At 36.6% G+C, this 21,523-nt stretch overlaps 1 pseudogene; it reads left to right on the forward strand.

The window, feature by feature from the left end:
- Positions 1-10,595: 10,595 nt before the first annotated feature.
- Positions 10,596-16,748, forward strand: LOC106400194 (annotated as a pseudogene).
- Positions 16,749-21,523: the final 4,775 nt, after the last annotated feature.

Raw genomic sequence — 21,523 nt, forward strand, 5'->3', positions numbered from 1 at the left:
CAAAACAATACCCCAACTTGGGTCAAAGGCAAAAGTAACCTAAAAGGCTATTGAAATTACAACTATCCCCTTGTGACCAAACAAAAAAACGGAATTTTTTTTACGTTTCTACCCCTCGCAAGTCGTCTGTTTAGACGACTTGAAAATAAGTCGTCCAGACGACTTAACTGAAAGTCGTCTGGACAGTTAGTCTTAAACATAATTTAAAAATTTTGTAAAAAATATTTTGATAAGTGAAAAATGGGAATTATGTAATTAACATATGTCTTAGGAGGTATAAATTAAGATATAACAAATTTCAATTGTTTTCAGCATAGATGAGTGAAAGTAGTGAGTCATGATATTCTTTAGTTTATGTTTCATCAACATATGTTGTAGTATTGTATGTGTTCTTAGGGTTAGATTTTGGAAAGCATTAAAACCGTTTTTGAAAATTTTTAAAATTACTTATGCGTGTTCATTTCTGTGTATAGTAAACACTATTTAAGTATAATTTGATTTTATAACGTGGTTAGTTAGTTAATCTAGTCATTTTAGTTTAGGGGTTCATTTTAGGGTCTAGGACGACTTAATATTTTGTCGTCTGAAAACAGACGACTAAATATTAAGTCGTCTGTTGTACATTATCAGCCAGAATAAGTCGTCTAAACCGGACCAAACCTTAAAGTTTACCAATGTACTTTTAAAGCTAACCGGATTATTTACCCAATATATAAGGTGATTTTTTTTTTTTTGTTTCATTTTTCGCGAAATTCAGAAACCCTAACAGTTCTCTCTCAAAGGCGATTTCGAATTCCCACGATTTCCGAACAAACCATCGTTCTCAACGTCAGCTATCTATCTCACTTCATTCTCACCGTTGTCGCCGCAGCTTCTTCTAACCCTAGCGCCGCCGATTCCTCTAAACCCTAGCGCCGCCGATTCCTCTAAACCCTAGCGCCGCCGCTTCCACTATTTCCGAACAAACCGTCGCCCTCGCCACCGTGGTCACCAACGTTCTCACCGCCGCTTCCTCTAAACACTAGCGCCGCCGCTTCTTCTAAACCCTAGCGCCGCCGCTTCTTCTCTGTAAACCTTAGCGCCGTTTCTCTGTAAACCCTAACGCCGCTAAGTCATCAATCTCGAGGAAAAGATGAACATAAAACGTTGTCTCTATCAATTTACTCATTCTCACCGTTTCACGTTTATTTTTTCAGATCTATAACCGCAATGACGAGTACTCCAACTCCTTCTGCGACTGGAAGACTTGTAAGTAATTTAAGTCGTCTGGAAAGTCTTCCAACTGGACGACTTAGTAGATGACTTAAATATAAGTCGTCCATTTGGAAGACTTTCCAGACGACTTAAATTTAAGTCGTCTACTAAGTCGTCTGGACTTATATTGTTGTCTTTGATTATTTTGCAGACAAAAAGGATGGATATTCCAGAACTCCCCCGTAGGTTATACACATCAGGGGAAGAGCCAGAAGCCCACAATAGCATTTCGTATCATACGGATAACAGCAAGTTGCATACTGCTCTTAGGAAAGCTCTTACTGATGACGAATTTGAAGAGCTCAAGGAGTCGAGTTTGGGAGTTTTCATCAAGTTCAAGGAGCAGGGATTTGGTTGGGCTTCAAGGCTGGTTCACTACATGCTCAGTTTCAAGCTGGACATTAAGAAGAAGTATGAGATGTGGTCTCTCGTTGGTCCAGAACCTTTGAGGTTTTCACTGTTAGAGTTTGAAAACCTCACTGGTCTAAACTGCGAGTACATCGAGGACCTTGAGACACCAAAATGTGACGTTACCCCAGAGATGGTTTCTTTCTGGGGGATGCTGGGAGTTCATCTGGAAGCTGGGCCAACTACTGATCAGATAATAGCAGCACTGAAGAGATGCGGGGATTGGTCCAGGGAAGATCGCAAGCGGCTCGCGTACCTCTCCATCTTCACTGGATTCATTGAAGGGAGAAAGTTTTCAACCGCTACACGATCTACTCTGGCAAGGCTAGTGATGGATTTAGAACGGTTTGAGAATTATCCATGGGGGAGAGTCGCGTTTAAGGTGCTGATGGACTCTTTGTGGAACAAAGAAATTGCTGGCTGTTACACCGTGGATGGGTTTATACAAGTTCTTCAGGTCTGGACGTACACAGCTATGCCGGAATTGGGTGCTAGTATTGGTGGTCCCAGAGCAGACAGTCCGTCTCCACCGATACTGGCTTACGAGGGCAGCAGAGGCCGCAGATCAATGAAAGCTGCTATCTTGAGTCAGGTATTTACTTCAATCCAAAAGACTGCGCAGACGACTTATTATAAGTCGTCTGGAAGGTCGTCCAGCTGGACGACTTATCGGACGACTTATAATAAGTCGTCTGGAAAGTCTTCCCAGCTGGACGACTTATCGGACGACTTAATTAAGTCGTCTGGAAAGTCTTCCATCTGGACGACTTATTAGACGACTTATTATAAGTCGTCTGGAAGGTCTTCCAGCTGGACGACTTAGTAGACGACTTATAATTAAGTCGTCTATTTAGTATTTTTTTTCAAATATCTAACTCGATTCTTCTATTTACTGCAGACCCGCGTGATCAACTTTGTTGAGAAGGACATTAGTGAAATGTGGCCAAAATGGGACTCTGAGGTTGAGGACCTGCCCGCGGAGAACATCATTAAAGTCATGTATGAGCGGAGACCGTGGAAGTGGACCATGGATTGCTGGGAAGTCACTGGTACTAAGGTCAATACAAAACCTAAGGTTGTGACTCCATCGAAGAAGGCCAAAGAGATGGTTGTGTTGGAGGAGGAGGAGGAGGAGGAGGAAGACAATCCAAGACCTCGGAAGAAAGCTCGTAAAGAGGCTCCTAAAGTGGCTAGTGAAGAGGCTAGAGAAGAGGCTAGAGGGGTGACCAGAGAGGAGTTGGAAATTATGTTCAAGGGCGTAGCTGACTGCATGAAAAAAGGGTTTAATAAGTGCATGAGGGAGTTTAGGAAGTTGTCCGATAGATTGGAAGCTGTGGAGAAGAAGGTTGGTGTCACCAATCAGGCTACCCCTCCACCTCTAACCAATCAGGCTACCCCTCAAGATAAACAGCCTACCCCTCTTGCCAAAGAAACCGGGGGTAGAAACAAACAGGCTACCCCTCATGCCAATGAAACCGTGGTTAGTAACCAGCCTCCTCCTCATCAAACCAAACAGCAGCCTCCTCCTCCTCAAAAGAAACAGCAGCAGCCTCCTCCTCCTCATCAAACCAAACAGCAGCCTCCTCCTCCTCAAAAGAAAAGCAGCAGCCTCCTCCTCCTCAAAAGAAACAGCCTCCTCCTCAAAAGAAACAGCCTCCTCAAATCAAAGAGGTTAGTATCAAATCCAGGGTTAACTAGTTGTCCAGACGACTGTAAAAGTTGTCTGGACGACTAGTTGACCCTGGACGACTTAAACGTAAGTTGTCTGGACGACTAGTTGACCACGGAAGACTTAATTTTAAGTCGTCCAGGGTCAACTAGTCGTCCAGACAACTTTTATTTAAGTCGTCCAGGGTTAACTTGTGTGCAACTTTTATTGCAGAGATGGTTGCCGGAGGATACAGCAACCGAGGCGAACTCGGTAAATAAGATCTTGCCGGAGGATAAAGCAGATGGTGTCACCTCCAAAGAGATTGTTGCTGTCACTTCCACCGATCACCAACCGAGCCTCGCTTCCACCGATCAACAACCGAGCCTCGCTTCCACCGAGCCAAGCGATCCAGTTTCAGAACCGAGCCTGGTTGTATTGGACAAGCGTGCAAAGAGTAAACGAGCGAAGAAACCTGCTCCCACTGTGAGATCTCCTTATACGGCAGAGAAAAAAAAAGATAAAGTGGCAGCCTATAATCCATTTCCGCCAGTAAACAAAGATAAGTTGAAGGAACTCGCTGATTGGTTGAAAACTGATCCGTAAGTGATTGCTTTACCCATAATAGCTTGATTTAGTCGTCCAAAACTGATTGCTTTTTTGTTTGCAGTCATTATTTAACTAAGACCGAGGACAAACCACGTACATCACCAACAAGGTGGTACCACTTCCTCCGGACAGCCAGAGGATGGCTGGAAGACTGCGTAAGTCTTCTGCACACGACTTATATTTAAGTCGTCTGGTAACTTCTAACTTGTTATATTTAATATGCAGCATATAGATGCTTGGATTAATGTGCTAAGGCAGAGGTATCAGGAGAACCCACAAGCTTTCAGGAGCGAGCGAATGTGCTTCCTGGATCACAACTTTTCCCAGTCTTGGAGAGAGCAGTATCAGCTCTTCAAAACATCGGAACCTGATCACAAAGGTTTAGGAAGAGTTCTACCTGGTGGGGCGTCGTATTTTTATGACGGATCAATACCTTCATTTTGCCAATCAAACAAGAAGTGGGGGGAGGACATTGATGATATCTATGCGCCAGTGAACTTGGACGACAAGCATTGGGTTGCTATTTGGATATCGATCCCTAAGAGGCACATAGTCGTCTGGGACAGCATACCTTCATCTAGTGTACCAGACGCATGGGATGCGATAATGGAGCCTTTTCTCCAGATGGTCCCTTATCTGCTTGTTGAGTGCGCAGCCACCGACGAAATACGGGTCAAATACGGGTTGGAGCCATACACATATGAGAGACCGCTGAAAGGTGTACCCACGGCCAACAATGGTGATTGTGGCGTGTACGCTGTAAAGTACATTGAATGTCATGCTCTTGGGGTCTCCTTTGACCCTAAAGACTTTGCTAGGTGCAACGCGAAGAAAATGAGGGATAATATGGCGGTGGATATATGGAAGGAGCTTGTTGATCAGCATCTGAAAGAAAATGTGGATGGTGATAAGTTCGTGGGCATGTATGATTAGATTTGTGTTTGTATTTGAACTTGTCTTTGTATTTGAACATGATTTTTTAACGAGCGAAGTATTTGTATTTCAGCTTGTCTTTGTATAGATTTGTAAATATATAAGTTGTCTGGAAGAAATAAGTCGTCTGGAAGGTTTTCCAACTGGACGACTTACAAATAAGTCGTCTAGAAGGTTTGGACGACTTATTATAAGTCGTCTGGAAGGTTTTCCAACTGGACGACTTACAAATAAGTCGTCTAGAAGGTTTGGACGACTTATTATAAGTCGTCTGGAAGGTTTTCCAACTGGACGACTTACAAATAAGTCGTCTAGAAGGTTTGGACGACTTGAAGGGATAGTAGAAGGTAGTCTAAAAATAAAATACACTTGAAGGGATAGTAGAAGGTCGTCTAAAAATAAAATACACTGGACGACTTAGTAGAAGGTCGTCTAAAAATAAAATACACTGGACGACTAAAATTTTAGTCGTCTGGACGGGTAATCAAGACTGGACGACTTAAATTTAGGTCGTCTGGACAACTAGTCAACTGGTTGTGTACATTGTGGTTTCGTATGGCCAGTTTCCTTGCAGTTTGAGCATCTCCGTGCCCTGTGTTTCTTCCTGGGTTTGTGTCCTCTCATCCTAGATAGCTCCAACCAAGATTGCCATCTTGATTTCTTCGGTCTCCCCCGACCACGCTTTAGTTCTGGAGGAAAGCATTCTCGTTCCTCAATATGTTGTGACACGATAGGATATATATTCTCTGAGTATCCTGCATACAGATAATTCTTTGAGTACAGTGGACATACAAGTGTGGAGATATGCAAACCAGCATGTATTCCAGCAGCTATAGCATGAGAGCAAGGTATTTTCTCCACTCCATAGACACCACAATCACACTTTGCATGTTCCAAATCAACCACACAGTCCATTTTGCCACCTTTGACAAAGAAATGCCATCCATCAATTGGTTCGACCGTCATCGTACCCGCTATCTCTTCTCGAACAGCAAGCAAGTATTCAACACCCCCGCTATGTTCAGTTGTGAGACTCAAAGCATCTTGTCTCCTTTTCCAATACCATTTTCCTAACTTCTGCCTTATGAACTCCAGCAGGAACGTAATCGGAAATCCTCTTGCTCGCTTCAGTGCGGAATTAATAGATTCAGCAATGTTGCTTGTTTTTATGTTGAACCTGTTCCCCTTACAATAAACCCTTGACCATAGCCTGACGTCGGCTTTCTCCAAATACGTTGCAAGTTCCGGGTTTGCACTCCGTATCTCAGCCATGTACCGGTCAAAATCGTAAACCGTGTGAGCATAAGCAGCCCCTTTCACCAAGTACATGAGATGTTTCCCTTTAAACTTTTTGACAATGTTATCTTGAAGGTGATAATAACATATTCCTCGGGTTGCCCAAGGAAACACCTTATCACACGCACTTTTAATGGCCTTGTGCCGGTCGGAGACTATCACCAGAGGCTTGTCATGAGATATACAACTAGCCAATTTTGTGAAAAACCATTCCCAAGAAGGTATATCTTCCTCATCCACGATCCCAAAAGCCAATGGGAATATCTGAAAATTGCCATCTTGTGCGGCTGCAACTAACATAGTTCCTCCATACTTTCCACTTAGGTGAGTTCCATCCACCACAATGACCCTTCTCTGATACTTAAAACCTTTGATAGAAGCTCCAAAAGAGAGAAATAGATACTTAAATCTTTTCATAGAATCAAGTTCTATCGCCGTGATAGAATCAGGATTTGCAATGGAGATTTGCTCGAGATATGATGCCAGACGCGAATACCCTTCTTCTGCTGATCCTCTCACCAATCTTTGTGCATATAACAGTGCTCTGTATGAAGTGGTGTAATCAAGCGCCATGCCAAACATGTTCCTCATTGCATCAGTGATATGCTGCGGAGTTATCCCATCAATGATTCCAACACGATCAATGAAAAGACTACCTACATACTTCGGAGTACAGTGTCTCCGCTGAGCGATTCGGTCTCCCGCTGAGCATAAATGTTTTTCCACATACTTTGTTACCCAAAACGTGTTTGTCCCATGTTTGACACTCGCTCTGACCTTCCATCCACAATAGCTAACCGGACATGTTGCCACAACGAGAGTTTTCGTTGATTTGTATAATCTGAAAGAAAACTTACCCCTCACTGCTGCCAACCGCAGCTCTGAAAGCAGTGCACCCTTGCTAACAAAACTCTGGTTGACATAGATACTGGTACCATTCGATTTTCCTCCTTCAATAGCATTTGTCTTAGCATATGTCTTTTGGATTTCTTCAAAACAAATATTATCATCATCTTCCTCGTCCTCATCTGGAACCTTTCCATAAAGACTGTAATCCCCACCATTCTGATCCGTTTCACCAACAATAGAATTATCAGCATCCTCCTCCCCATTTTCCTCCTCCCCATCTTGATTTTCATCTTCAACAAACTCATTATCACCAACATCTTCAAAACATTCATCAGCTTCATCATCATCACCAACATCTTCTTCCCATTCACCAGCTTCATCATCATCACCAACATCTTCTTCCCATTCACCAGCTTCATCATTATCACCAACATCTTTTTCCCATTCACCAGCTTCATCAATATCCCTTTTCTCTGAAACCGTTTCGACCTTGCTGCGGCTTGATACACAAAGACATACTCTATGGGTTTTGAGTATCTCCAGCAAGTTTCGAACTTGTCTATCACTTGTAACATGAATGGGAAGACTGCCTGGAGCCATCATCATTTCTGCTGGTAATGAGTAGCTAATCTCCACACTCACTGTTCTCATGTCCAGGTTATAATCTTCTTGAGCCATTGCAACAAGTTCAGCATGTGTTGAATCTTCATTCAATAAAAACAATCTTGCTCCTTTGAGATCATCAACCACAAAATCCCAACGGAAATCTCTCAACAACCATTCTCCATACACTGCATGTAACTGAAAAATCATCTGCAAATATTCAAAATAAAACACATTAGTAAACATAGAGAAAATGAAGAAGTTCAATAAACATTGCCGCAGACGACTTAGCATTAAGTCGTCCAGAAGACTTAAAGGTAAGTCGTCTAAAGAGGTCACTTTTGCAATTGAAAATTAAAAGGGACGACTTAATTCTAAGTCGTCCGGCTTTGTTTGTTAAAAAAAAAACTTCAGACGACTTATATATAAGTCGTCTACGAGAAACGGGCTAGTTTTGCATTTGACCGAATCGTGTCAGATCTTTGACTATTTCTGGACGACTTATAATTCAGTCGTCTCTGGGAAAGTTAAAATTTCAATATTTTATGAAAACTTGACGACTTACGTGTAAGTCGTCCTAGGTTAGTTTTGTAATTGAAAAATAAAACTTGAAATTTAACTTTCTCCAGACGACTTAGATGAAAGTCGTCCAGCTAAACGACTTAATTTAAGGTCGTCCGGGATAAGCAAGGTTTGACCAGAAAATTGGGAAAAATTCTGGACGACTTTGCTTTCCCCGGACGACTTTAAATTAAGTCTTCTGGAGGGACGACTTTATATTAAGTCGTCTGGTTAAAGTTAAATTATGAAGTTTTATTTTTCAATTACAAAACTAACCTAGGACGACTTACACGTAAGTCGTCAAGTTTTCATAAAATATTGAAATTTTAACTTTCCCAGAGACGACTGAATTATAAGTCGTCCAGAAATAGTCAAAGATCTGACACGATTCGGTCAAATGCAAAACTAGCCCGTTTCTCGTAGACGACTTATATATAAGTCGTCTGGAGTGTTTTTTTTTAACAAACAAAGCTGGACGACTTAATTTAAGTCGTCCGTTTGACCAGAAGACTCATCAGTAAGTCTTCTACATACAGATGACTTACTAGTAAGTCTTCTACGCGAACAGATCTTGAAAAAAAAATCAAATTCGTACCTTAAACTAGGTGAGATGACTTCGTTTGCACACAGGGTCTTCTCCAACCACCCAGAACCTCAAACGAAAGCAACCGTAAGTCAAAACGAAAGAAATATGGCTCTGTCAACCATAGCCCATATTTTGAATCAAAAGCTTGAGTTTTTTGGATGAATATAGAGAGAAAGTGAAAGAAATGTTGTTTTTAGTTCATAACAATTGAAACAGAGAGAGTGTAAAGAGATTTACGTGCATTAAAGGGCATTAAAAGCTCCAAACAGTTCGTACAAGGTTGTTGCCACTATTCATTGCAGTGGCAATATTGTAAATACTTGAAGAAGATGAGGTTGAGACAGTAAATAAGCCATTTTCGAAAAAAAGAAAAAAAAATGTTAATGGCATTTTCGTAGATAAAATGCAGGTGTGGGGTTAAAATCTCAAAAAAAAAAGGAGTCAAAAGAAAAGGTTAGTTTTCTGTTTGACTTCAAGTTTTGAGTCACTTTTGCAAAAAGCCCATTAAGCCCTAAAATAAATAATAATTAAGTATATTTATTTTGACAACAATAATTAAGTATAAGAAATAAAAATATTACATTAAGCATCTATCATAACATTAGAATAAAAAAAAAGTAAATATACAATATAAGAAAAAATAAATAATAAGTAAATATACAATATAAGAAATAAAAACTAACATCAAACATCTATCTGAAAATGTATTTTTTACATTCTTATTATTTACAAATACTTTTATAAGTACATATATATACAATATATGAAGAAATAAATAGTAAGTAAATATGCAATAAATGAGATAGAAATGTTACATATTATAATAAGAAAAAATAAATAATTAGTAAATATAGTCTATAAAAAATAAAAATATTACATTAAATATATATCATAATATTATCATTGATATAAAAGCAAGAAATTTAGAAAAAGTAAATATACAAAATAATAAAAGATAAATAGTAAGTAAATATACAATATAAAAAAAAATTATACATCAATCTCAAAAATGTATAGTGAAATAGAAAATGTATAGTTAAATAAATAATAAGAAAATATACAATATAAGACATAGAAATATTACATTAAATATCTATTGTAATTTTACCATTTGATATAAAAGCAAGAAAATTAAAATAAATAAATATACAATATAGAGAAATTCCTTAAGATGGCTAGTTTAAGTTTTTGTCACAAAATAGCCTTAATAAGAAAAATTATCAAAAGAAGTTCTATTAAAGAGTAAAAATACATTTATACCGTAGGGTTAACTAATCTAGATTTAGGGTTTAGAGTTAAGGGTGGGGTTTTGAGGATAGGATTTTGAATTAAAAAAAATTAAAATTAAAATTTTCAAAATAAAAAGTGGCTATTTTGGTCATTTTACTTATTCAATGTTATTTTTGTGACAAAAATTTAAAAAACAATTTGAGAGAGATGTCCTACAATATAAGAAAAACTAAATAATAAGTAAATATACAATATAAGAAATGAAAAACTATATTAAACATCTATCTGAAAAATATGTAGTTTTCAGTTTTTTCCTAAGAAAATATATATTCACACAAACATACAATTCAGAATTTTGTTTTTCTTCGTAATACAATGTAAAAAAAAAACTATATAGTTAACATTTGAAAATCAAAATAGCTTCGCGCGTAGCGCGGATTAACTCCTAGTCTATACTAATAAAAGAGAATTTTTAAGGGTCCATAGAGCGTCCGCATCATCTAATTCGTAACGAGAACTACACAATACTGTTAGTGTCCGAGATTACTCTTCCTCTAATCAAAAAAATTAAAAACAAATGGTCCATATTTCAAAATCCATGTAGATCCCACTAACAGAGAACGTTGAAATGCTTGGTTCTTAAAGCCATGAAATATTGACCTTATATTTTATTATAAAAGATTTTACAAATATATGAGCATGAAAATATATTTTTATATACACCGATTTCAGAAAAAGGAAAGTTCACAAAAAATTGATATTGAAAAATAAATAAACATCCCTTTAAACTATTATTTTAAACAACATAGTATTTATAAATATATGGAAATTAGTAAAATATTTACTTTATATCAAAATATTTTGTTAGATGATTACAAAATTAGGGGAAAGTTTCATGATTACCATTTTGTTAGTATCATTATTCATGTTTACCATCACTAAAGAGACATTTTTAAAAATATTTTATTTATTAAAAGAAGGCAAATGACTCTTATCCCTTAAATAAATAAATTTATCTTTTCGAATTATACTTTTTCAAATTCAAACTTTTTTATAATTTTTTTTTGAATTTTTTATCAAATAATTTTTTCAAATTTTCTTTTTGAAATTTTAAAATTCTTTTTGAAACTATTTTTAAAAATCTTTTAAAAAATTGAAAAATTTAATTATATTTATTAGAACCCTAAACTCCACATTCCAAAAACCCTATCCTACCTCTTAAATCTAAAGCTTAAATCTAAATAAGTTAACCATAGGGTTATAAATGTTTTTTTCCTCTGAGGGTAAAAGTGGTTTAGATAAAATTTAGTTATGTCAATTAAACCATTTGTACATTATTTAAAATATATGACTCACCTTTTTAATCATCTTTAACAAATTATATCAAATCATACATTTTGAATAGTTAAAGTACGACACTAAATATTATGATTGAACAAAATTTGTAATATTTTCTTCTTAAAAGAATAACCTTCAAGGCAGGAAAAAGTATAAGAAATAGTGAATGTTTTAGTTGTTAAAAGAAAAGAGATACGATTTAAATGAAGTGATTTTTTTTTAAAAAAATATACAATAAACTTCTTTTTAAATGGTTTAGAATTCTAATTAACCAAATATTCTAAACTATATTATTTCAAAAACAATGATTTTAATTTTTTTGATAATATACTTCTATGAAAATTAAGTGAATTTCATATGATTTTATAATAATTAAAACAAAAATATATTTTATTTTTTATTTTATGACCAAAACGTTAAATACGTAAAATTTAAAATAATTTTAAGATAATAATATTTTATTATGTCATATATTTACGATAGCTAATTAATGATAGTCAAAATTACAATGGATAAGTTTGAACAGTGATTTCAATATCAACAACTAATTTTCAATAATTAATTACCGAACGGTTACAGAGTTGAACCGTATTAAAAAATAATTAATGTATTTAAAAGTCATTTTAGGAAAAGGTGAAATGGACTATGGCTATATATATATTGCAAGACTCACTTCTAATTATTAAAGAGCAGAGCAACAGAGAAAGAGAGAGATAGGATTGTTTGAGGTGTGTATTTGTTTACTTATAAATATAATTTGCCTAAGGCTTCTTCTTCTTCACCCTCAAACATTATCATCATCATCTACTTGGTGTCTTTCTTTGTCTCTAAACTTTAGCTATTTACTGGTCTTTTCTTCTTGGTTTCTTTCTTTGCACCTCAACACTAGGAGTACAATAGAAAACAACTTATTATATGTCTTCTTTCAAAAAGTTACAAATGAAATCTAACTCTTTGGAATTATATTTGTTCTACTCGTAAATGTCTTCTAGTGGCTTTTTTTTCCTTTTTGTGTCGTCAATCTCTGTGGCGTGTTCCTTTTCATCTAAATATTTGATTTCGTTTGATTCTGAATCATATTTCATTTCTACCTTTTTTTAACCAATTATTTTACTAATGGATCTTTGTGGAATAAGCAAAAGCAAACCCTGAGAAGATGTCTTCATCGTACAACAACACAATTTCATCATCCTCCACTCAGGCTTTCCCCCTCTTAGCCATCGGAGCAAACAAATTTAACCGTGAATAGACGGCGGTGACAATGAATCAACGGCCCAACTCCGTTTCTCCACCACCCAGGAGACTAAGAAACAAACCAGGAAACCCAAGTAAATACCTCTTATTAACATATGCTTTTTTAAATGAGGTGTTCCAAATAACCTTGAACTCTTATCATCATATGTTATTATAAATGAAGTGTTCCAAATAACCTTTGACTTAATTTACTTTTTGTAGTTATTATCGATAATATAAGTATTAATATAATCATCATTTGACCAGATTATATTTTATACTCTCTCTCTTTCATTATAAGTGTCGTTTTAGGTTTCGGCACACGGATTAATGAAATAATTAATTTTGTACATTTCCTATAAAAAACGCTATTACCTATGCACCTAACTATATTTCAACCAATAGAAAAATAATTTTGAATAAAATTAATAAATTTTGCATTGAAAATCAAAAACGACACTTATTTTGTAACGAAAAAAAATTCTCTAAAACTATACTTAATATGAAACAGAGGGAGTATTGTTAGATTTTTTTACAAGAAGATTAGTCTATTCAATTACTTATATATCGTTGTCTCTTGGCTAATGGATTGTATTGTGGTGATTCATAAGGTCCAGATGCTGAAGTGATAGCCTTGTCTCCAGAGGAGATAATGGCGACGAACAGGTTCCAATGTGAAGTATGCAAAAAAGGATTTCAAAGAGAACAGAATCTCCAGCTTCACAGGAGAGGACACAACCTTCCATTTAACCTGAAACAAAAGTCTGACGAAGAAGTAAGGAGGAAGGTGTATGTTTGTCCGGAGCCCACGTGCGTCTACCATGATCCGTCACGTGCTCTCGGAGACCTCACAGGAATCAAGAAGCATTATTACCGGAAGCACGGTGAGAAGAAGTTTAAATGCGAGAAATGCGATAAGTGTTACGCTGTTGAATCTGATTGCAAAGCCCACTCTAAGATTTGTGGTACCAAAGAGTATCGATGTGTTTGTGATACCAAATTCTCTAGGTAATTAACTATATAACGTCTTTCTTGGTTCCATTCTATAACTTTTTTTTTCCTTTTGATAGTTTTGTTCATATTATGAATCATTTTGAATAAGAATCGGTTATACTAGTGTGATAAAAACATTAAAAACGTGTTGGTTAACTCATACATGTTATAGTCTATAGCCATTAACATTTGTTATTCCAAATTCAAATATATTTTTTACGGTGAATTGATAACATTGAGTATCTTAATTACATACTCCCTCCGTTTCAGATTATTTGTCGTTGTAGGACAAAAATTTTGTTTCAAAATAAGTGTCGTTTTATAATTTCAATGCAAAATTGAATGATTTTATATTTTAATCTATTTTACAATTGGTTGAAATGTGGTTAGGTGTATTGGTAATGACGTTTTTATCTAGTAAATATACAAAATTAAATGTTTTTTTAATCTGTGTGCCGAAGTCTAAAATGACAAGTAATCTGAAACGGATGGACTATTTGTTTTTGGGGTGTTATTGCAGAAGAGACAGTTACGACACGCATAGGGCATTCTGTGATGCGTTAGCACAAGAGTCAGCAGGAAACCCTAACTTGAGCTTCACGGAAATGCTAGCTGCCGCTGGTGGAAATGATGGCAGTAGCAGACATGGCTTTTACGACGGTGCTTCTTCTGCCGTCTCTCACAACCATTTTGGTAACAACTCAAACACTGGTTTTGCCCCTCTAGCTCCAGGTCACAATCTGAACCGTCCATCGTCCCAAAAGTTTGAAGACATTTTTCCTCAGTCCACAAACCCTAACCATGTTCCTACTAATTTCCCCATGCAATACCCTTCGAACCAAGGACTGTTGGCACGGAACGACCAGAATCTCATGAACCAGCACGGTCTGATCAACAGCAACAACAACAATAACAACTTGTTCAATCCCGGATACTTTCAAGCCAACACTCAGAACCTCTCTGATCAGACAGGCGCTCCTCCTCTTTTCAACCATGCTGACAACAACGTTCCTCCTGCTCTGCTTAGAGGGTCAAGTGTGGCCGCTAATATTCGGAGGCAATGGTAATGTAAACTTTCAAGGTCAAATGAACTCTCTAGCTGCGACAAGTGATCATCAAGGCAGGCCCGGTAGCAGCATTTTCGACGACCATCGTTTCGGAAACAATCTAAGCATGGGAGGCCCTGATAGGCGGACTTTGGACTTTCTTGGCGTTAATGATCGTGGTGGCCGTAATGAACCTCCTTTGGACCTTGACATCAAGTTTTCAGATCCAAATAATCCATTCGGAAATGTTTGAGAGGATCCTACACCTCCTATGTTCTTGATGGGTTTTTTGGAGATTTTATTTTTAAGCCTATTTAACTATTTATAAGTTAAAAAAAATCTATAAGTAAAGAAAAAAACTATATATATGTATTTCTTTAAGTTGTTATTATTGATGTGATGGGAATCTCGAACCAGAGTTCCTTTGGTAAAATTTGGTTTCTTCAACCTATTGAGTGATCAATTCCCATTAATTATATATTTTTATTGGAAAGTAACTATTTTATTTGGTCTTCTTAAGATATAAATTTTAATATTATTTCATGACTGCAACATCTCCTAATGTATTGAAAGGGAAACATTTTTAATAAGTAATCTTAAATGTGTAAATTATTCACAAGAATGGCATTATATGCTGATGTGTCAGCAGAGAAGGTCTTCTCACGTCTTTAATATAAAAGATACTTCTCTTACTAAAGTACTAGGTGGTTGTCCGCAAATTCGCGGATATAAATATTGTATGAAAATCTATTTTATAGATATAATGCCATAAGTTTTGAATAATAATTAGAAATATAAAAAGATGATTTTAAACTCAAAATATTTTAAAATCTAAATATTTTATATTATATTTATAGAAATGTGAGATTTAGTGATTATTCAATAATACTAATCTAAGTCGATAAAAATATTTATTTTGCATGATCTTAATCAAATGATTAACAAACTCACGATCACTGAACCAAAAAATCTATTTTAAAGCATTTTATAATCATAGCATTATCTTATTTATCACCTTATTTAATTTTGACGCAAAGTGATTTTCATTTGCAAAGTTTTCATAATTTTGATACAAAATAACGGATGAATATTTAGTAATAACAAATGCCGGTAGAATTACATATGCAATTATAATATTAATTTCTCCAACACATATTATACATCTTCTTCGTATTTGTATCCGTCGGCCACTTCGTATTTGCTCTCATTATCATTTCTTTATTTTTATCACGTTTAACATGCATTGCTTATGTCTTCCTAATTTTCTTACATATTTTTTGTTAAATATCTCTATTACTCTCTAAATAATAACACAAACCATACAATCAATAAACCAAAAACTCATCTTAGATTTTTTTTTTTCAGCCATCATATTACCTTATCTACTATATAATGATCTCTTGAATTAATCATAAAACATTTTATAATTGCAAAGTTCTCACATGTTTTGTCTTCTATGTACATTGCAATAATGACACATTTATACTGATATGTAACAACCACATGACTTTATTTTACTTGTAATTAAATAGAAAACATTTTTATATTGCAAATTTCTCTTCGTTCTCCAAATTTTCTAATTTTTTCTTATAAATAATTTTCAAATCCTCATAAAATGATTTTGTGAGTAATGATAATTAATTTTATAAATGGGTTTTAAATCTTTATAAATGACTTATAAAGCACATATGAACTTTTTTTATACATTGCTAGTTATTATATACTTATATATGTATATAAATTTTATGTAAAATATAAAATTATTCTATTTATTTCTATACAAAAATTGTTCATTATATTATCTTATATATACATATAAATAATTGATCAAACATTATTCAACAATTAATTACCATAAATCATTATTTGTAATATCATTTATACTATTTGACAAATGATATTAATTGATTCTAGACTTACCTTTAATTTTTAGATCTAATTAAAATAAATCAAAATAAAAATCATCAATCAATCAAATTATAACAATTTCTTAAGTATTCACTAGTGGATGACAAATAAACAAAAATCAATTAAGTGATTTTTCCTTTAATATATAGGAGGATTTTCATAATATGACATTGGACATAATTAAAATAATATCTTTTATTATAAGCACATTAACATATAATATAAAGGTTAATTTACGTTGTTGTCAAAAAGAAAATTGTTATAAACACGTTACTAAAAAAACATTATTGCTGAGTCACGTAAATTAAATTATTGTGATTGTAATTCAACATTTTAACTAGGGCTGGGCAAATAAACCGAACCCAAAAATCCGAACCGAACCCGATCCGATAAAAATGAATCTGAACCGATCTGAACCCGACAAAATACCGAATGGATCCTGTTTTTTTGGTATTTGGGTTATGAGTATTATCCGAACCGAACCAAACCTAAATGGATATCCGATAGAACCCGAAACATTTAAAATCACAAAAAGAACTTCTAACAAATATGATCTTAATTCTTAATATGTATCCAAAATACTTTAAGATATTATTGAACTTCTAAAATAATTATCTATTACATGAAGGTTGATGGTGAAATGTGGCGGTTGAAGCCTGAAGTTTTTAGATTTTGGATTTGTTTTCATTGAATATTGTTTCTCAATTTCATGAGAACTTAGTTTTTGTTTTATAATTTCATTTATCTGGTTTTCTTTTTATCACTAACTACGTTTATCTTTCGCTTGATTTTGAATGATCATGTTTGATGTTTTTTCTTATTTTTGAATCGATTTTACTTATGTTTTGGCTATTAAAATATGTACAAATCGTGTATTTTAAATCTGAAGAACCGATTTCATTTATGTTTTAGTTACAAAATAGGTACAAATCAGATATTTTTAAACCGAAGAACCGATTGGGACCCGAACCCGAAAGTACAATGGGTTATACGGGTTCTTTGAAGATTTACTAACTCCGACCCGAACCCGATAGAACCCATACCGGTCCCGAACCGAACTTTTATATAACCCGAATGGGGTTGATCTTGATAAACCCGATAAACCAAAACCCGAATGGATAAAACCGAAACCCGATTGGGACCCCGAATGCCCATGCCTAATTTTAACCTCTACAACGTCTTCCTTCGAGCAAGTAAATTGTTCGAATGAATATTTCACAACTCACGTTATAAACAGACTTTTTCAACACTAACAAAGTTGTTTGACGATGACAAGATATAAATCAGAGTTGAACAAAACAGAGAGTCTAAACAGAATTAATGAGATTCTAACAATTTACTTTACAACTCACGTTCAAAACAGAGAGTTTTGCAAACAGCCAATATTCGAAATAAGTACTCGATAAGAGTGGTCACCTTATTGTTGGGTCCCTCCTAGATGGAGAGGACCAATTGGGGTGAACTTAAGAAATAATAATGTTCCCCTTTTGTCACTAGACACATAATAATAGAGTTTTGACAAAAAGAAGAGAGAGAGAAAGGAGAAAAAGAGAGAGAAGGAGAAAACTCGTAAGGTGTTTTCAAGACTGGATTTGGAGGGTCAAACGGATCCTGATCGGGCTGATATTTTGTGGGAAGCTTCTTCAGTCAGTGGGTTAGAGGTTCACCGAAGGGATTTGGATTTCAACGGTTGGATCTTCTGTTGTCTGGGTTTTCTTGAAGCTGGTCGCCATAGTTCTTCAGCAGAGCAGTCTTGGGTGTTTGGTAAATCCAACGGTGAGATCTTCTCTTATTGAGCTGAAATTTGGCAGAGGTATTGTCGACTTGTTTATCTTGGATTTTTACGGTTGGATTAGTTTCTGGAAGCCGTAATCTTTGTGAGCTGAGGTCGTTTGGTTGCTGCCGGTTTTGAAGCTTTGTGTTGCTCTCTTGTTGTTGTTGTTTGTGTTGAAGATAGCTATTTGTAGCTAGACTCTCTGTTCTGTTCAGGCTGTTGAACAGGGAGGACGTGGTTGTACTCACAAACATTTATATAGTGGATTGTTGAGTGGACTACGGTCCCGTGGTTTTTCCTTCTCACATCGAGGAGGTTTTCCACGTAAAAATTGTGTGTCTCATTTAGTTCGCAACTTTGATATCTTGCCATCGTCGAAGTATTTTCCTCACAGGTTCGCACAAGGTCAGGGGAACACGACCATTAGTATTTCCGCTGCGCCGTGTGACTTTCCCCAACAGAGTGGTATCAGAGCTTCTGGTTTTAGAGCTTTGGTTTTGATAACTTTGGGTTGTTATTTGCTTGTGTGAAAGATGGAAAATATGAGCAGGATGATAAGCTTGAATGGTGCTAACTATCATCTATGGAAGGGCAAGATGGAGGATTTGCTCTTTGTTAAAGAATTCCATGTTCCAGTCTTCGAGGAGCAGAAACCTGAGAAGAAGACGGATGAAGAGTGGAAGCTGCAGCATCGCCAAGTGTGTGGGTTGATAAGGCAGTGGGTAGATGATAATGTGTTGCATCATATTGAGACTGAGACGGATGCTCGTTCTTTGTGGAAGAAGCTGGAGCAGTTATATGCTAGGAAGACCGGAAACAACAAGATGTACATGATCAAGAAGTTGATTGAGCTGAGGTATCAGGAGGGGACTCCGATGACAGATCACTTGAATGCGTTTCAGGGATTGCTCAACAAGTTGTCTGATATGGGCATCAAGTTTGATGATGAGATTCACGGTCTGTGGCTTCTCGGTACTTTACCGGACTCTTGGGAGGTTTTCAGGATGTCTCTTTGTAACTCCGCGTCGGAAGGTGTTATTTCGATGGATTCAGTGAAGAACAGTGTTCTTAATGAGGAAGCAAGAAGGCAGTCGAATGCTAGCAGTTCGCGTTCAGATGTCTTTGTTACTGAGTCAAGGGGGAGAAGTACAAGTAGAGATCCCAAGAGAGACAAGGACAGGAGCAGGAGCAAGTCTAATAGATTTGCAAATATGGAGTGCTATTTCTGTCATAAGAAAGGGCACATGAAGAAGGATTGCTGGAAGTTGAAAAACAAGCAGCAAGGAAATCAAGAAGAAAAGGTGGATCGGGTGACTCTCACCGAAGATCAGTTTCTCATTCTTCTTGAGGGTGATGCCATTAATGTCGCATGCCAGGACACCAGTTGGGTGATTGACAGTGGAGCTACTACTCATGCTACATCACAGCGGGATTTGTTTTCTACCTATACTACGGGTAATTATGGTTCTGTGAAGATGGGGAATGATGCGATGGCTCAGGTTGCTGGCATTGGTGATGTTTGCTTGGAGACTAGTCTTGGTACTAGGCTGGTGCTTAAGGATGTTAAGCATGTTCCTGATATTAGGATGAATCTGATATCGACGGGAAGACTTGATGATGAGGGCTATTTCAGTTTGCACGGTGGTGGTAAATGGAAGCTCTCTCGCGGTTCTTTGATTGTGGCTCGAGGTGAGAAGTCTTCATCTTTCTATTGGATGCAGGCTAAGGTCTCCAAAGATGTTGTTAATGCGGTGGAGAATGATAATGCCATGGAGCTATGGCATAAGAGACTCGGTCACATGAGTGAGAAAGGAATGGTTGTGTTGTCTAAGAATGAGGTGATTCCAGGAATCTCTGGTTTGCACCTACAGAAGTGTTCGCATTGCTTTGCGGGAAAACAACACAGGGTATCTTTCAAGTCTTCCGCACCTTCTAGGAAACCCGAGGTACTGGATTTGGTACACTCAGATGTGTGTGGTCCAATGAAGACAAGATCTCTTGGTGGCGCATCATATTATGTGACTTTTATTGATGATCATTCAAGGAAGTCGTGGGTATTTCCTATGAGGACGAAGGATCAGGTGCTGGGATATTTCAAGCACTTTGTGGCATTGGTTGAGAGACAAACGGGGAAGAAGCTGAAGTGTATCCGCAGTGATAATGGTGGAGAGTATCTTGGACCATTTGATGCTTATTGCAAAGAGCATGGAATAAGGCATCAATTCACGCCACCTCATACTCCACAGTTAAATGGGTTGGCTGAAAGGATGAATCGAACGATTGTCGAGAGGATGAGATGTTTGATCTCACAGTCAGGCTTATCGATGACTTTCTGGGCAGAAGCTTTGAACACGGTGGTTCATGTGCTGAATTTGTCACCAAGTGCTCCATTGGATGGTGATGTTCCAGAGAGGGTTTGGACTGGTAAGGATGTTTCTTACAGTCACTTGAGGGTCTTTGGGTGTAAGGCATTTGTTCATATTCCCAAGGTTGATAGATCGAAGCTTGAGATGAAGTCGCGGCAGTGTGTGTTCATCGGTTATGGTCATGATGAGTTCGGGTACAGATTTTATGATCCCGTTGAGAGGAAGCTCGTAAGGAGCAGAGATGTTGTGTTTATGGAAGATCAAACGATTAAGGACATTGACAAGTCCAAAAAGCCAACTCAGATTTTTGAGGGTTTGATCGATACAGAGGCTACTCCTTCTACATCGGTTCACGGTGAGGTTGAGGTTGAGGTTCAGGATAATACACCCAGTGCAGATGCTCCCGCACATGAAGATGGTAGTGGTGATCATGGTGACGATCATGGTGAGACACCAGCTGCTGAGAACCAACCCACTATTGTTAGAAGATCCGAGAGAGGTCTTAAACCGTCGACAAGGTATGATCCTAGTGAGTATGTATTACTTACTGATGGGGGAGAGCCTGAAAGCTATGATGAAGCTTTGGAGGATGAACACAAGGATATGTGGTTTGGAGCCATGGATGAGGAGATGGATTCTTTTGAGGAGAACCATACTTTTGAGTTGGTGGAATTGCCTAAGGGCAAGAAGGCTCTGCTTAATAAGTGGGTGTACAGAATTAAGCATGAGGATGATAATTTGCCACCTCGACACAAGGCTAGATTGGTTGTGAAAGGCTACAGCCAAAAGAAGGGAATTGATTATGATGAAATCTTTTCTCCTGTTGTGAAGATGTCATCCATTCGGGTTGTACTTGGATTGGCAGTGAGCCTTGATCTAGAGGTTGAG

The sequence above is a fragment of the Brassica napus genome, chromosome C5 (genome assembly GCF_020379485.1).
Source record: "Brassica napus cultivar Da-Ae chromosome C5, Da-Ae, whole genome shotgun sequence".
Lineage (NCBI taxonomy): Eukaryota > Viridiplantae > Streptophyta > Magnoliopsida > Brassicales > Brassicaceae > Brassica > Brassica napus.